This window comes from Phacochoerus africanus, chromosome 9 (assembly GCF_016906955.1).
Source record: "Phacochoerus africanus isolate WHEZ1 chromosome 9, ROS_Pafr_v1, whole genome shotgun sequence".
Taxonomy (NCBI): Eukaryota; Metazoa; Chordata; class Mammalia; order Artiodactyla; family Suidae; genus Phacochoerus; species Phacochoerus africanus.
The window spans coordinates 86,165,622-86,183,818 of record NC_062552.1 but is presented as its reverse complement, the minus strand read 5'-3'; positions in this window follow the sequence as shown (position 1 = coordinate 86,183,818).

The following is an 18,197-nucleotide window of genomic DNA, read 5'->3' as shown; positions in this document are numbered from 1 at the left end:
AAAGGAAGATCCAAATACCAAAATCCTACTTGAGAATTAAAGAAATGTATCAATTTCTGTGTTTAAGTCCTCTTATGTGGATCTGGCTTTATCTATCCATTAATGTGCCTAAGAATGACCAATTGCATTGTGCATCCACTTAACAGCTGGAAGGAATTTCTGAGCAGCAATTTACCATTGCCAATATCTCTGTAAATTAGCCTTGTCCTTAGCGATAACTTGTACTTGGGGAAGACATTTGGTAGCTCTAACTGTAGCTCAGTATTTCAAATGAAAAGATTTGCCCATCAATATGATTCCTTCCAGCCTTTCACCATATCTCTTCCTGAGCAACCAATCTAGGTAGAGATGCACTGAGGCATTGCCCAAAATTGCTTTATGGAAAAACAGGTGTCACTATGTGATTGTATCCAAAGATTAAGCTGTTCTCTCAGTGTCGAGACAGGGATAAAAGGGTTCAATAGACTTAGATTTAGTGTAGAGAGAGAACTGGTAGTTGGGTTGGGTGTGGTTTGTATTACAGCCAAATTGACTCACTTACATCCTAATCTTTGCTGTCCAATTGGTCCCTATGATTGAGAAGAGTCAACAGGAAACATCTTGCTAGTGCCCAGGAGCCTGAGATAATGAACTTGGAAAACCTTTGCCTAAAAAGGCAACTCTAAAACTGTTCAAGTCAAAATGCAAGTTTCAATTCAATATCCTCACCAAGGAACAAAATATTACTAGCTATCATCCATTATAGCTATCAATACTATCATCTCATTTTTGAAAAGGTTTCAGTTCTGAACCTCCTTTCTATCTTTCAGATAGAGTACAAGATATGTTGAAATGAGATTGCTAAGGGCCCATGTTGTAGAATTTTATCTGGCCCGCTGAGTCACTCAGAAAGCCCCAAGCACTCTTCTTTTCCATGTATTATAATAAAATAAATTATACTTGTGTCACAGACCTTGAATATCTACTAACCTTGATAAGCTCTTACATCTAAACAAAAAGGGAATCAATTTGCATTTTCCTTTCTGCTGGCTAACATAATGCTTCATTTTACAGTCACCATTAAGGGTTATTGCCATCTTTACATACTACATTAGACAGTTTGCGTCCATTGTTCATGCATAGTTCCATCAGAATGTTTCAGGTTGAAGGCATTTTTACAATGATGTGGCTTTTGTCCTGCCCTGATGCTATTATCTTGAATGTGTTTATCCCAACAGGTCTCTTTAAAACCCGAAAACTGTCCTCTCTGAGAACATGTCACTGATCACCTTCATTCACAATCAGAATTAACAATGCTCAGAGCCTCACGGAGTCTCAGTGAAGGTACACACACACACACACACACACACACACACACACACACACACGCCGCTGACCTAGGTGGGCAGATAGATAAAGCTGAAAATATTCTTGGACTGACCTTAATGAAATGAAACCTACATAGACCTAAGAAATCCCTTAAATAAATCATAGAATTCTAAACCATCTTACCAGCCCGAAGCTTCCAACCATGCCATGCCCAGCCTTTGAATTAGCATTTTCTCTTCTGATCTATGGCCTCTTAATTTTCTGGGGCAGAGGAAACAAACCACAGGCATTCATTAAGCAAGCATCTGTGTATGGGAAGAAATAGGAAGCACACTCCTGCTGGAAACCACAAATAGTTGAGTTAGAATAATTGAGAAATGGCCACTGGCAGATAGGGTAACACAATTATTATAGATGTAACCTTTGGGGAAGTAAAAACCGAAAGTCCTAACCTAGAAAGATAGATGCACTCAGTGAAAAAGAATGATCGCCAAAGACCCATTTCACAATGAAAAAGCATATAAGTAGTGGCTGCAGAACACTATTCCAACAATGACAAATAGCTTGGTCAGAGATCAAAAATTAAAGCATGAAATATTGATATTTTAAAATTGAGTTTTCATAATAAAAAAACACAAAAGAACCATTTTCTCTTGGTATGTTTGGCAATCATATTTTAATATATATTCAGCTATTCCTTATTTTATATTAGTTCTGTACTCTTTTTATGTCCTGATTCCATTTTAAATCAATAAAGAATAGGTCTGGAATATTTTTACATTGTGAAAAGTCTGAAGCTTGAATGTCCAATACTTGATCTCTTTATTACTGATTAATCACATCGTGTCATGAAGAAACTAGATTCTAAGATCCTAATGGACAGGTAAAGTACCTTTAAATTTTGTCCAGGGCCTTGTGTGAAGTAGTTAATGATGATAGAAGAGATGCTGATAAATAAAAATAACAGAAGCTCTGGCAGAACTATTGATCCTTGGAATATATGGGCATCCTCCAAAGAATTTAAAATATAATAACACTCCACTCAGATACTACTCCTTTATGGGTAGGTCCACTGAAAGAGAAGAAAACAAATGTTTATAAAACCAAGGCTCTATGCCAGTGTCCGGAGTAAGCCCTGGGGAAGAGAAGTGGAATGAGGCGCTGCACCTGCTCTGCAGAATTTTACAACCCAAGTGGAGTCTGACAAGAAAGCAATCCAAACACACATAATGTGATAAGTGCTTGATTTCCCTGTGCAAGACTGAAAATCATTTTGTTTGATATCACCATCTCCTTAAGCTTCATGATTTTCCCATAAACCTGGTATTAATTATAATCTTGTTGGGACATTTTGAGACATTGGGACATTTTAAGACATTGGGAGATGACAAGGTTGAATAGGAAGTCTAGGCATGGAAACTCACTTTCTGCACTCCTAGGGTCACGGAGTGGTTGTGGCTTTCCACAGTGTTTCCACAAAAGTGTAGAGCCTGTGGCTAAATTTCTAAGTTCTTCCCAGGAGAATGCAAGGTCCAGGCAAAGTTGCTTAATTTCTCTTGTGCTGGCTCCTTCACCTCTTAGCTCTATACCAGGTTGGCAATACCCATCAAAAAGTTGGAAGAATATTTATGGGATTTCCTAAATACTTCATAAATATCATTTCAAAGAAGTCATGTAGAATTTCTCAACATCCTCAGCACATCTTATTACAATGCCAGATTCAAGTTTACTAAAGAAAATGGGGAAAATATGTACTCATAAAATGGGAGTGATTTTATTTTCAGAAGTAAAAATACTCTCATGATGACCGGAAAATCCACCTAAAGGATTTTAAAATAAATTTTAAAACCGACAAAATATTATTTAGTGGTGATTATTTGTATTATGCAAAGACTTTTTCCTCTACAAAAGTCCTCCCTGCAGAATTCTTCTAAATGGTGAATTTTCCTGGTGCATTTAAACAGTATTTACAGATGATTAACTACTCACAAAAAAAAGCTGGTTCAGAAAAATTACCAAAGGATGAGAATCTCTTATTGATTAAGCAAAAGTTAAGAGGAGGATAGCTGAGAAATGGAATTCAGTTTGCCAGAAATGAATTTTCATGATGAATTTTGGAATATGTGTGTATATGTAAGATTTCTTCCTTCAAGGCAAAGAGAGCTCAAATCTTAAGAATATTATCTTTAAAGCTAAAATATTTGGACATGGTATGAAAATATTAAAATTTGTCAAACTATTATCCAGGTGTTGATAATTAGGTGATTTTCAATTTTTAAAAAAATTAATAACACTATAATTAATAGCTAAGTGCACAAAGTTTTGTCCACATATCTTCTTGATTATTTAGTTTTGACATGCAGAGTCATATTTTTATTGTTCTGATATAAGCTGTTCAAATACTTATAATATAATTCTGACATATATTCACTTCACCACAATAGCCTTCTTACTAAGTCTTCACCAGAAGTGGGTATGAAAGGGTTTTTAATCTTTCAGTTGAAAATGGTACATTTTGTTATTTATTTTAAAAGTTTTATTACAACTAAAGTTGAACACTCTTATTATTTGAATTAATGACTTGTATTTCCTCCTGTAGATCATTTGATTTTGGTCATGTAGCATTTTCCTGTTAAGAGTCTCAATACTCTTTTTAGTGATTTGATGAGTACTACGCATAATAAGGATAACACTTTTCCTTTCATATCTGTTATAATTTTTTTTCTAGTTAGATGTTTACACTTTAATTTCACTTGTGAAATTTTTAACATGCGTGATTGATTTTAAAATTCTTTATCCAGAAATTACATAAAGAAGTCATTTATGTTTTCTTCTATTGTTTTTCGTGGCTTTCTTTTAAATGCCTTTATCAGCTGGATGAGTAAGATGGCTCTCTTTATCTCTCTGAAACTGTTTTCTCCTTCATAATGTGGAAGTTGTAATAACTATCTTCCAAAGTTCAGAGCATTCTGTGAAGTGGTATTTGAAAGCTCTTTGTCCTCGGAAGTTGATAATAATGAAACTTCAATAATACTTATTATTAGAGCTGACAGAATCTGATAAGCCCAAAAGTTCCAACATATTTTGACGAAGAAAAGCCAAAAAAGTACATCTTTTGTAGCTCTGAAAAAGGTGGAATCCAGTATGTCAAATAATTACATTTTACATGAGCATCTTTGAACCAGATCTTGTGATGACATTTTTACACTTTTTCTTTTCTTGGTTTTGTTTTTCTCCTCAGAAACCTCCTCCAAAAAATGTCCAAGAGGCTAACGTGTCCCAGAGATGAAATGAATGTTCTAAACTCTTTACACTGTGATCTTGAGAAAAGATTTTCTCCCCCAAAGCCACTGTCCCCACTCCCCACCTCACCGCCCAGTTTAATATGGCTTGCACCGTCTTCTCATATCCCCAGCTCCTATATGAATCATTTTCAGCACTGAGTTCTGATCATTATATACAAGGTCACTTTTTAATTAGAACAATATAGTAAAACATATGCTTGGAAGATAAATGAGGTACAAAGCTAGCTGTGCTAGAGTGAACCCTTTTATTGGAAAGCCCTTAAAAATAATAAGCGTCATGTATAGTCCAGGGGCCTTTGCAACATATTTCAGTACAGCAAAGTGCCTGCCATAGTGAATGAATGCCCTGTTATAGTGAACAATCATTTGGCAGCATAGGTTATTTTAATGGACACATCACTTTAAACGAAGCCTTCGCCATCTGTTCTGCCCTCTAATTACAGATGCAAAAGGAACATAATTCACAATTGCATCATAAAAAAGTAAGATATAAGTGATTTAAATGCATGTGTATCTTCCTTATTCAATGCAGCATGCAGCTGTTATGTTGTTTTCATGTTTCAAACACAAATGAGGATAGAAATCGCTCTCCTCTGATGGAGTGAATTCCCTGATACAGGACATTTTGGTGTGTGCATAAATGCAAAAAAATGTGTGCTCTTCTAGCACCTTCGTATCACATGGGAAACAAGATTATTCCGTAATGCATGCTGTGATCTGTTACTATGCTCACTGGAGGGCATGTTTGTGTTAACATCTAATTTCCAGTTGATTCTTTATCAGGCTTTCTTATCTCGATTGCTTGGGTACATGTACTTGGTAATAACTAAATAGTCGACCATAGATCGATGTGTTATAACAAAGAAATCCTCCTTCAGAATAAGGTAAGCACACTCGTTACTCCAATATCAAAGAGTCAACTCTTGGCATAAGACTACATACATCTTACATGAATCCTTTTTGATTTTTCAAGACTAACCTTTTAAAGTTATAAGCAGAAAGATGGACCTCCTTTCCTTTCTCTTAATGTTTCAAAAGTACTTCAAGAATCCCCCACGGATTTACAAGTTAATGATTACTTATTTGGGGGATCATATCTTAATATACAAGCTTCAAGGTGAACTTAATTTCTTTTTGAGAATCTGTGAGACTTCCAATGTAATTTAGTACAGACACAATATCAGTGTGTTTGGAATACAATTTTGCTTCTCAAGGAAGTTTGTTAAATTCATTTCAGAGATGCTTAATTTGTTTTCAAATCATGAAGTTAGACAGTCAAATGAAATGTTAATAGGGTAAAATATTTAACTCTTAGAACTAACTGCTGGGGAAGACTGCCAAAAAAAGAAAGAAAGAAAGAAAGAAAGAAAGAAAGAAAGAAAGAAAGAAAGAAAGAAAGAAAGAAAGAAAGAAAGAAAGAAAGAAAGAAAGAAAGAAAGAAAATAAAAGAATTAATTGATAAAGAGTGAAAATAGCTTAAAAAGCCAAATGCATTATTTAAAATTTCATGTTGAAACCCTGTCAATGATGAGAGAGTTTTGCCCTGCAGAAGTTTGTACTTCAGAACCTCTATAGTTATACTAAAAATGATTTACGCTTCCATAGTCATTGCTATTAAACACTGAATTCCTATTTTTGGCCTTTGAGCCTTTACAAGACCCCCGATTGGTCCCTCCTTTGCCTGTGAGTCTTAGTGCCTGGCAATAACAAGTATTGGGCAATATTTGGATGAATATGACAAGTGATGAATTTTCACACGTATAAGCTAAATACAATGTGAACGTCGGGATCTGAAACTGTAGGAGGCTGCAGATGAGCAGAGCATCTCAGAAATATAAGGTCATTCTTAGTAAGACCACAGAAGTTCTGCAGGGCAAAACTTTCTCATCATTGACAGGGTTTCAACATGAAATTTTAAATAATTGGAGTTCCTGTTATGGCTCAGCAGAAACGAATCTGACTAGTATTCATGAGGAAGCGGGTTCAATCCCTGGCCTCACTAAGTAGGTTAAGGATCCGGCATTGTTGTGAGCTATGATGTAGGTCACAGACGCAGCTTGGGTCTGGCATTTCTGTGATTGTGGAGTAGGCTGCCAGCTACAGCTCTGATTCAACCCCTAGCCTAGGAACCTCCATATGACACCAGTGCAGCCCTAAAAAGACCAAAGGAAGGAAGGAAGGAAAGAGGAAAGGAAGGAAGGAAGGAAGGAAGGGAGGAAAGAAGGAAAGAAAGAAGGAAGGAAAGAATTTGGCTTTTTAATTAATTTTACCAATTAATTCATTTTTTAGTACTATTCCCCAGCAGTTAGTTTTAAGAGTTAAATATTTTACCCTATTAACGTTTCACTTGACTGTCTAACTTCATTATTTGAAAACAAATTGAGCATCTCTGAAATGAACTTAACAATTGGTGTTTGCTAGTTGAAATCTCCATCTTCCCCAGCAATGAAATTTACTTAGCAACTAGTTTTTTATAGACTAACCAGAGATACACAGTAGTTGGATAATCTAAACATCAGCATAGCCATTATTATATTCAGAATATATAAATTTAAAATATTGTATATTGTATGTATATGCATTATAACTAATACACAAACTTATAAACATTACATTATGTATGGACATATATATACGTAACAGATAGTATATTCAGCAAACAGGATGATTCACCCAGATCAATAGCAATGCTTTCCATTGGACAAAACTGATTGTTAAATACTTTGCATGTCACCTCTACACACATTTATAAGGAATTAAAATATAGGGCTTGTTGCATCCTTTTTGCTGCCAATGGCATTAATTCATTTTTTATGGCTGAGTAGTATTCTATTGTATACATGTACCACATCTTCTTAATCTATTCATTTGTCAATGGACATTTAGGTTGTTTCCATATCTTAGCTATTGTGAATAGTGCATCAGTAACATTAGGTTGCGTGCATCTTTTTGAATAATAGTTTTTTTCTGGATATATGCCCAGGAGTGGGATAGCTGGATCATATGGTAGATCTATATTTAATTTTCTGAGGAACCATCATACCATTTTTTGTTTTGTTTTGTTTTTTTCCTTTTTGGTCTCTTTAGGGCTGCACCCACAGCATATGGAAGTTCCCAGGCTAGGGGTTGAATTAGAGCTGTAGCTGCCAACCTATACCACAGCCACAGCAATGCGGGATCTGAGATGCATCTTCAACCTAACACCACAGCTCACAGTAATGCTGGATCCTTAACCCACTGAGTGAGGCCAGGTATTAAACCCAAGTCTTCATGGGTACTAGTCGGGTTTGTTACAGCTGAGCCATGATGGGAACACCCCATACTGTTCTTCATAGTGGTTGTACCAATTTACATTCCCACCATCAATATAGGAGGGTTCCCTTTTCTCCACATCCTCTCCAAGGGAAATGGGGAAGGGAGTAGGATGGACTAGGAGTTTGGGATGAGTAGATGCAAACTATAACTTTTAGAATGAATAAGCAATAAGACCCTATTTTATACTACAGGGAACTATCTTGGGATAGAACATGATGGAAAATAATATGAAAAAATAATGTGTATATATGTGTGTGTGTGTGTGTGTGTGTGTGTGTGTGTGTATGCCTGGGTCACTTTACTGTACAGCAGAAAAGGGCACAACATTATAAATCAACTATACTTCAATAAAAAGATTAAAAAATGTGTAGTGCTAAACAGGGTGGCTGTAGAAAGATTATTTTATAAGAAACTAGTTTTCTTAATATGGCCTTTCCGACTTAAAATTCTGTAATTGAGTACTTGTAATCTTTTAAATAAAAGTGTTAAAATACTCTAATCCATTTTCTAATTTATTGTTGAATTCACGGTTTGTGAGATTCTGTCCTAGTTTGGTTTAGACCTTGTTTATGATCACTCTCCATGTCATGTAAGACATGGTCCCCTGTTGATTGAAATTAGACATAGCTAATCAATTCATTATATTAATTAATTCATGAAATAGCTTGATAATTACCATTTTTCATTAAAAATTACCATTTTTTAAGGAAAAAAATAGCACACAATCATAAATTTCCATCAAATTCACCTGAATATTCTTTTGTGTTTCAATGACACTCTTGTTTCAGAAAGCACTAAAGGAATACTTCCTTATCCCAGGGATTCTCAAAACTCAGTAAGCAGCAGAATGAGAGATGTAAGGCAAATGAATTTAAATATCAAATATAGTTAATGATTTTAAACTTTTTTCTGAGATTACATTTCTTCTACCTTTTTCTTTTCTTTTTTTTTTTTTTTTTTTTTTTTAGGATCACACTTGCATCACATGGAAGTTCCAAGGCTAGGAGTAAAATCAGAGCTACAGCTGAGGCTTACACCACAGCTACAGCAACAGTGGACCTGAGCCAAATCTGGGACCTATGCTATAGCTCATGGCAATGCCTGATCCTGAACCCACTGAGTGAGGCCAGGAATCAAACCCGCATCCTCACAGAGACTATTTTGTATTTTGCTGAGCCACAATGGGAAACTTTCTTCTGATTTTTAATTTAGAAAATGGTAATAAATGATGGAATAGGAAAATTTCTGCTGCCCCTCACACTGATTTTAAAGTTTTTATAAACTTCTAAGTCTATTTGGGAATTTTTCAACAATAGCTTGAAATGAGGTGGGAAGGGAGAACTTTGAAAGGTTAAAAGAAGAAAAATCTGCTAAACATTTTTACTAGTTCTTTCTCATTTTTACTTGTTTTTTCAAACAACAATGTGGACATATCTTTTAAATGCACGTTGTATATTGAGTAACTATAACTATAGAACATTAGGCTGGATCAAATATAAAAAACAGCAAATTCAGTGTGAGCTACCCATATGTTCATACATACATTTGAATGTTTTCCTTTTACTTTCTAGATCATTTTTATGATAGTCTATAAGTTTTACTAAAATGATGTGAATTTCAGGAAAGTTAAATTAAAAGGAATCATGTCCTTGATAATAATGTCTATACTCCAAACTCTTTATGTTATTTTTATTTCAGAAGAATTCATTAAACAATGTCAAATTAATATTTTGAAACATGCAGTTTTTTGGACAAGAATGCCTCCATGGTTGTTATTCAAATGATAAGTTCTCTTTGTTTAAATATGTGGTATTTGCCCTTGGAAAGGACCAATGACTCACCAGCAAAATATCTCTTACCTTTATTTTTCAATTAAATCACAAATAATTTATCTCTCTCTTTTTTTTTGGCAGTTTTAAACTTCATTTAATTTAAAGGACATGTGATTTGTGAAAAAAAGTTGTGGGTTAACCATAAATTCAGTTCCAGTTCAGATATTTCAAAGCTATCACTTGCTAATAAAATGAACTTAAAAGTAACTGTATTTATTGAATGGCCTGTAAGGGAATCCACTTTTGGATGAAGGATGCTGAGTAGTTTAAGGCCAAATTGGAGGTGAGGGAGCTGTGTACGGGGAGTCACAGATACTTTTCCCAAGCAGAGGTCACTGCAGCTCCCTCTCCCCCAAAGAGCATAACATATGAACATGAGAAGCAATGATTCCTAGTTTTATACTAAGTACAGCAAAGTCTGCTCAAGGAAGATCAACTGAGTCTAGTATTATCAGTCAATCCTTAACTAAGATCACATAACCAAGTGTTGTATCAAAGTTAAAACTGGAACCATGGGTTGTCATTTTGGTAATTAATAGCCAGTGACATTTAAGGACCTAGGGATATGAGTGGTGATGATAGATGATGCTGGTGATGGCAATGATGCTGATGACCTAGATATTGGTGATGAAGATGCTGCTGCTGAAGATGATGATGGTGATTTTTAGAGCTTATAAAATTACCATGTGTCAGGTTCTTTTCTAATTGTTTGACTTTTTTTTTTTTTTGTCTTTTTAGGGCCGAACCTGAAGCATATGGAGGTTCCCATGCTGGAGTCAAAATGGGAGCTGTAACTTCTGGCCATAGCTATAGCCACAGCCGCAGCCACAGCAATGCAGGATCTGAGCTAGGTCTTCGACCTTCACCACAGCTCACGACAACGCCAGATCCTTAACCCACTGAGCAAGGCCAGGGATTGAACCCTCGTCCTCATGGATACTGGTCATATTCATTAACCACTGAGCCACTATGGTAACACCTCTTTGATATTTTTATTACATTTAATACCTTCAACACCCAGTGAGGCAATCACTAACACGTTAGAAAGGACATACTACCAGAATGAGAAACTCTAGGGAACAGCTTTGGTTCTGTGAAAAACTTCAGCAACTTTATCAACTCACCTATACCAGCCCTAGTCCCTTTCATTTTAAGTCCATTCTTGCTTGGCAAATACTTTTGATTAGGATAAATGGAGGTAAACAGGTCCAAAAGTATTTTGTAGTTAATTAACATTTTAAAATATTATTGTTATTTGAATTATATTGGCGTATACACAGTATAAATACTAACTTATTTCACCAAAATTAAAATAGAAGACTAAGTCTCAGCATATATATATCTCAAAACAGTGAAGACAAAACAAGACAACGGCAACAAAAACCTGAAATGCAGCATGTCTATGCTTAAGACAACAAAAGATGATTAATCTTCCATCAACAAACAGCTGCTATATGAAAAACACTGGGTTAGATGCTGTGGAGGGAGATGAAGAAAATTAATTTCCATTCTCAAGAAGCTTTCCATCAAATTAGGATAACTGACATGAACTCATAGAACTATAATGTAAGACTGTAAGTTGTAGCATCTCTAGGTAATTACATGGAAAATACCAAATCAATTTCTTCTTCCTTTTAAACCTCTTTCATAACCTTTATCCCAACTGGACAGAAGGAGTCTCTCCTACTGGGCTTTTATAATCCTTTGTAGTTCTTGTAAAACTTGTTCTTCATTGGACTGAGCCTGTCTCTATCTCTGTTTTCATATCTGTGAAATGGGATACTGAGTAACAACCTCATAGGGTTATTGTCAGCGTTAAGTCAATCAATGACAATAAAATACTCAGAGTATTTCCTGGCACATAAGAAGCACTCAGTCAATAACTAGTGCCATAGTATTATTATTATTACTACCTTCCTCTATACCTAACTTCCTAACTGGATTTATAAAGTTCATACAATACTGTTCACAATTTTGCCAGCTCCTAGAAGACTGCACTAGGTATTGTGTTTTCTCAAATGAGGATAATGAAGTATATGATAGATGCTAATGGTGCAATTAGTTTCCACACAGAAAATGGTCACTGGCCTCTAGAGAAATCAAGCCAGGCTTGCTGAGGAATTTGAATTGAATCGTATGAGGAAATAAAAACTATCTTCTGGATGGAAGAACAAGGTTGAGGCACAAGTCATGGGAACATAAGTAGAAGAGAGGTGGAGGAGAGAATGATATTAGTTAAGTGATGAAAAAGGGAACTAACCTAGGGTGTTATTGCAGTCATTTAGGCATGACTGAGAACCTCAGCTAAAGAGGGCAACAAAAAGAGAGTGGATAGAAGCAGGATGTAGAAACAAGAAAGACCCATTAGAATCTGCTAACTGGATCACTGTTAGAAGATAGGGAGTGAGATGAAAAGAGGAGAAAAAGAATTCACAGAAGCAGCTAAATTTCTGAGTTTGGGCAACCAAAGCAATGATAATTATACAAAAGGGAAAAATGAAAGAGGAAGCAGAGCCCATTTTTCTAAGGAGAGTCTGAAACTGAGTTTGAGACAGGTCAAGTTTGAGGTTCACAGGTCATCAAATTGGACATGTTGACTAAGCAAATTTTTTTTTTTCTTTTTAGGGCCACACTTTAGGCTAGGGGTTGAATCGGAGCTACAGCTGCTGGCCTACACCAAACCACAGCAACTCAGGATCTGAATTGCATCTTCAACCTTCGCCACAGCTAACTCACGCCAATGCTGGATCCTTAACCCACTGAGCGAACCAGGAATCGAACCCTCATCCTCATGGATCTTAGTCAGGTTTGTTAACTGCTGAGCCACAAAGGGAACTCCCGACTAAGTTATTATCATATGAGGTTGAATTACTGAGGGGAAAACAAAGCTGTTAGAAATTACAGTTAACTTCTTTATGCAATTGATCCATGTCCTTGCAAATGTGGCATCAAGATGCATAAGTAATCCCAGGCCATCTACAGAAATCTCTTGGTCCCATTATCAATGAGAAAGGGTGCAAAATCAAGGCAGTCACTCTTTTTCTGCTCATCTTCCCCTGGCCTTGGCTGTACAAGGAGACAGGTTGTAGGGGCTGCTGCTGTATCTTGCATAGAGGGAGCTCTTCAGTCTTTGGAGCAAAATAAATAAATAAATAAAATAAAATAAAACCACATCTTTTCCTTTTATCTGCAGCAATAATCTACCTCTGGGAGATAAAGATAAGGACCAAGGAAGGCCTTCTTGGCCCCATCCAGCTCCCAGTATACCACACCAGAGTCACAAGGTGGCCCACAGCCTGTATCAGTATAAATAGAAACAGATTGCAATATTTGTTTTACCTAAAAGAAAGATTTAACAGCATACAAATAAAAATAAATTTTGTCAGAAAGTAAGACCTTGGACAAGACAGAACACATTTTTTTTTCCGCTTTTTTTTCAGGCTGCACCTGCAGCATATGGAAGTTCCCAGGCTAGGGGTCAAATCGGAGCTGCAGCTGCAGGCCTGTGCCACAGCCACAGCAATGCAGGATCTGAGCCACGTCTGAGATCTACACCACAGCTCATGGCAATGCTGGATACTTAACCCACTGAGTGAGGCCAGAGATCAAACACGAATCCTCATGGATACTAGTCAGATTTGTTACCACAGAGCCACAATAGAAAGGCCACACAAATGTCTTTTAAAAAGAATTTTTAAACTCTGATTCAGCCTAGGAAAGCCAGGTCAGTTGCTGAATCCCATGGGGCAGCCATGGGTGGAGGTCTATGCCTGAGAAGCCAGTTTTTAATAGTGTGTTTACAAAACCATGTGTCCTCAACTAGAACTAAAAAAACCCCAGGGCATATCAATTCCAAGTCCACAACACGGGTCTAAATCAAGAGTAGAGGAAATGCTTGGTCATGTATACACATCAAATTCATGGACCTGTCTAGATGTGAAACCAGCAATACCTTAAATTGAGATTATACTCTTCAGAGTCCAATTATCTACTTAAGCAGGGTCTTATTTTTTTCCACCACTAGTTGTAATGTACCTCGCTGTTAGAACATACGGGACAAGAAAGAAAGAAAGAAAGAAAGAAAGAAAGAAAGAAAGAAAGAAAGAAAGAAAGAAAGAAAGAAAGAAAGAAAGAAAGAAAGAAAGAAAGAAAGAAAGAAAGAAAGAAAGAAAGAAAGAAAAAGAAAGAAAAGAAAGGAAAGAAAGAAAGAAAGAAAGAAAGAAAGAAAGAAAGAAAGAAAGAAAGAAAGAAAGAAAGAGAAAAAAAAACAATAACAACATTCAGATATGTGCAGTTTGTCCATTTTACAGAGAAGAAAACTAAGGGAGATGAAATGATTGTCCAAGTTCAGTTCAGAGAGCACTAGGCTAGACAAGATTAGACTAGACCTGAAGCTTTCCCAAAACCCAACCATGAGTTTTCCCAACAAAATTGTTGCCCCTCAGGTAGAAGAGCCTGAGAAGGAAACATGTAGAAACATTCCCCGCCCTAGTGTTCTCCAGAAGACCCCTGATGGAAGTTTTTTCTGTGTTTCGAGTCAGGGGATAGTAATAAAATGGATAAAGTAGGAAAAGACAAAAAGCAACCCCAGCCACTTTTTGTTTCTGAGCAGATCTGCTTTGAATGTTCAGTCTCTGTTTTAGACTTTGACAGTGAAATCCTGTGGGACCATGCACCCTTAGGGAAAGAATGGGCTAGAAGAGGCATACAGGGATACAGAAAATCAGAGCAAATTTTCTAGCAGTTCTCATATCATCATTCCATGAGAATCCCCTAGACATAGCCTCACTTTTCTCTTTCCTACAACTACAAACTGGGTTTCTCTTTGCTTATATTCAGCTTTTCCTCCCTGCTGCAAAGAAGCTTAGCACTTCATGTCTAGGAGATGCCAAGAGACATACTATCTTAGAGAGTCCAGAAGATGGAGGATGATGAGAACCCGGAAGAGGGTATGAGAGTCCAGAGGAATAAAGACCAAAGTCTTTGGGAAGAGGAAAGGGATAACTGATCAGGCAGAGGCAGTTAGGTTCACCTCATTGTTTTCCCCAGAAACCAGCCCTGAAATGCGAAAATGGAAGTGGCATTTTAATATAACTTGTAGGTTTCTAGAAACAACTCAGGCTCCACTGAAGCAGAAGTGAAGATAACTAGATCCTGGAAATAATGAATTTGAGAACTCCAAAAGTAAAAACAAAAAGCAGTGAATGCATCTACCTTCTTCAAGACAGGACACATTTATCAGTAATGCATTTTTCAAAATTATTGGCACATAACCATTCAAAAGCAAACCATGTTAAGTTCAAGACAGACACTCTAAATTCATGAGGAAAGACAAAAACTACAGGATCCTTCTCAAGAGGAGGTTAAACCAAAGCTAGACATTTCATCCTCTATTTTCAAGAAACTTGGTTCCCAACTTGAAACCATTAGTTTCAAGAGTAAATATGTTTACTTAAAAGATTAGTAGAAAGGAACTGATCTCAAATAGTTCCCCATTAACATGACATCTTTAAATCTTAGGCTCAAGTGATGTTCTCTAAAATGAGATAGCAGTGGAATTGTGGGGAATAGAGGTTTTGAAACAATTTGGATGAATAATACATACTCAAATGATTTAAAGAGGTGTCATAAATAAAAGGAGGCTCTAAACTCAGAAACTTTACAGGGAAATGGGAAGGGAAACCCAGCTAGATGTTATAAACTAGCTAATGTGTAATTGATCCGAGTTCCACTGTTGGTGTTTAAATTGAACTCCCCTTTGGCATTTATGTCTCAATTCTAATTTTTCTTCAGCTTGAACACAAGGAAGCTGTAGTGATTTGAGCTACCATACTCTTCTCTCTCTGTACATAAAATACTTCTGGATAGCTCTTTGGAACCTGCCTGCTCTGAGACTTTGAGTCCATTCTGAAGACAGAGAAGTCTGACTTGAGACAGATCTTTGTCATTGGGGATGGCTCAGACATTATCGTCCAATGAACCTCTTTAAAGGGTGAAAACACAGATCTGAAATGGCACTGTGCAAGTCAGCATATTTAGAACGACATTCAGGAAAAGTGATCCTCTCTAGCCAATTGAACTTGGCCATAAGCCATCAAGTCCAAATGGGTTCTGTGTTCTGTATTTCAAATTCCTTCTTCCCTAATACAGAAAGAAATAATATAAAAAGTTTACCTCTGCTGATGCCCAGTCAAATAAAAACTCATGAATACAATAACCAAAGTCCAACAGACCGTCACACAGCTGATGTGGTCCTGCCTTCAGCACATAGAATTCTTAAACCCTTGCATTCTACTTAAGTGTTTGCTTTAAAGTCTTATTAACCAAAACGTCCCAGGAAAGCATTTTATGATAATCAGAAGTTTACCAAGGTGATTTTTAAAAATCTTTTAGATCATATAATTGTTCATGGTTTTCAGTCTGGCCTCCTGCATCCATTTTTCCACTTTAGGACCATTTCCAGGGATCTTGAGAAAATGAAAGAAACCACTGTGACCAAGCTGGAATGCATGAAAACCATACCACCTCCTCACAGAGGACAAGGAACAGATCCCACGACTCTGTTTTGCCCCTTGTCTACTCCCCTTCCCTCCAGCTACACATCCACCTCGAACCCTCATTGCTATCCCAGGCCAACTCTACCCTGGTTTCCTGGCAAAAGGGAAGATGGTTGTATCTCCTGGGGCCATGATGTGAGGCCTGGGAGGAAATGTTGTCTTTTGGGAAATAGCAAAATTGTGTGACTACATTAAAGTCAACACTATTTATCTTCACCTCTTGTCCTAGGGGCTGACAAAGGGACACCACTGTTAGGCCCAACCCCCCTGCACAGCTGCAATAGAAAGAAGGCAGGGACTTGTACTTTCAAGTGTCAGACCTTTTGTGCCTGACTACTAGTTTATGAGGCTGATGTCAAGCATGGCAGTCAATGAAGTCTTTGTCCTAGGTGTACAGGGCAGGACAGTGGAAAAACTGCCCTCTCTTATATCCCAGGCCCATCCATCTTCCCCTCACCCTGGTTCTCAACTTTTCTGTCTCTTGAGCCGACAGAGAGAGGATCCCTCCTGGGTTAATGTACTGGAAAATTGCTCTGCATGTTTATGAGGGGGTCCCTTCCAAATGAAAGAAAAAAGGAAAGGGAAAAAAAACTGGGAAGAAGAGTCGTTTTTCCCACTGAACTCATTGGCCTTATGCTTGTGGGTCTGACCCTGATTAAGAAAATCTCAATGCCCTGCTAGGAGGTTTATTGTCAAGTTTGGCAGAACGCACTTCCGATTGAATTTTTTTATTATTTATAATCACAAAGTGGTTTTGAACGGCCCCCATCACCCATCCCGCCACCCACTATACACACACACACACACACACACACACACACACACACACACACACACCCCAAGCCCTTACCTTTGAAGAGGCCCCATTCACTCATATCCAGTTTTCCTCGGAGCAATCTATCCTCCTCTTTGGAGCTAGTTTCCCCAAGGCAATTCCCTATAAATAGCAAGCATGTTGTTTTCCTACAGTTACATGGAAGGTTGGACTATGTGAACTTTGCCATGGACTTGGAACCCAAAGGAGGCTGCCTTTTGTGAAATAATACAGTCACTTATTTTAACTTTTTTTTAGCTAAAGATAATATCCTCTATCTCCAAATTCTTCTCTCAGAGACTAAAACAAAAAGTCATGTAAATGGTTAAGCATCAACTATGTATCAATTATGTAGGCTGGTGCCTGCAGTGGTACCAAGAATTTTTTACAACACTAAGCTGAGTCCTTTCAGAAAGTTCTAAACAAAAATCACGGGAAATGGGAACACAAGAGTCTGAATAATTGTAACCAATGCAAAATGTGTCCTATAGAAGCCATCAGACACAGAGCAAGCGTTCTTTCAGAAAATGAAGAATAGGAAATTAGCTGCTCCGTGCATTTTCTTCTTCCTTTAGCTCATTTCCCAGAAATTTCTTTGTTTTCATTGATTATTAGTTGGGCCAGAGAAACTGGAGGTGGAAAAATATTTGAACTTAAAAGCTCTAATTTGTTGGTAACAGAAGGAAAAATGCTAGGAGAAATTTGTGGACAAGTCCTAACAATTACTCAAACTGAAAAGGTTAATGAAAGAGTAGAATCCGTATCGTGTCCTCAACCTCTCCTCAATTTTGAGTTCTGTCCTCATTTTCAGTTGAGGACACCAACTTCTGTGGCTGTAACTGAATGGCCAAATCACTTCTCCTGCTAGGAGGTTTTTAAGCAGAAGGTGACAGAACATGACTACAACAGGTTTTTTACTCTGTGTGTGATGCCCCAAACTGAGACTCTGAGAATGATTTGATTCTAGCAGATGAAGAATTTCCTGGGTTTTTTTTTTTTTCTCTTTTTATCTTTCTTATTGTGTGTTTTTCACCAAGATTTTCCTCACTGAAATCTAACTTCCCTT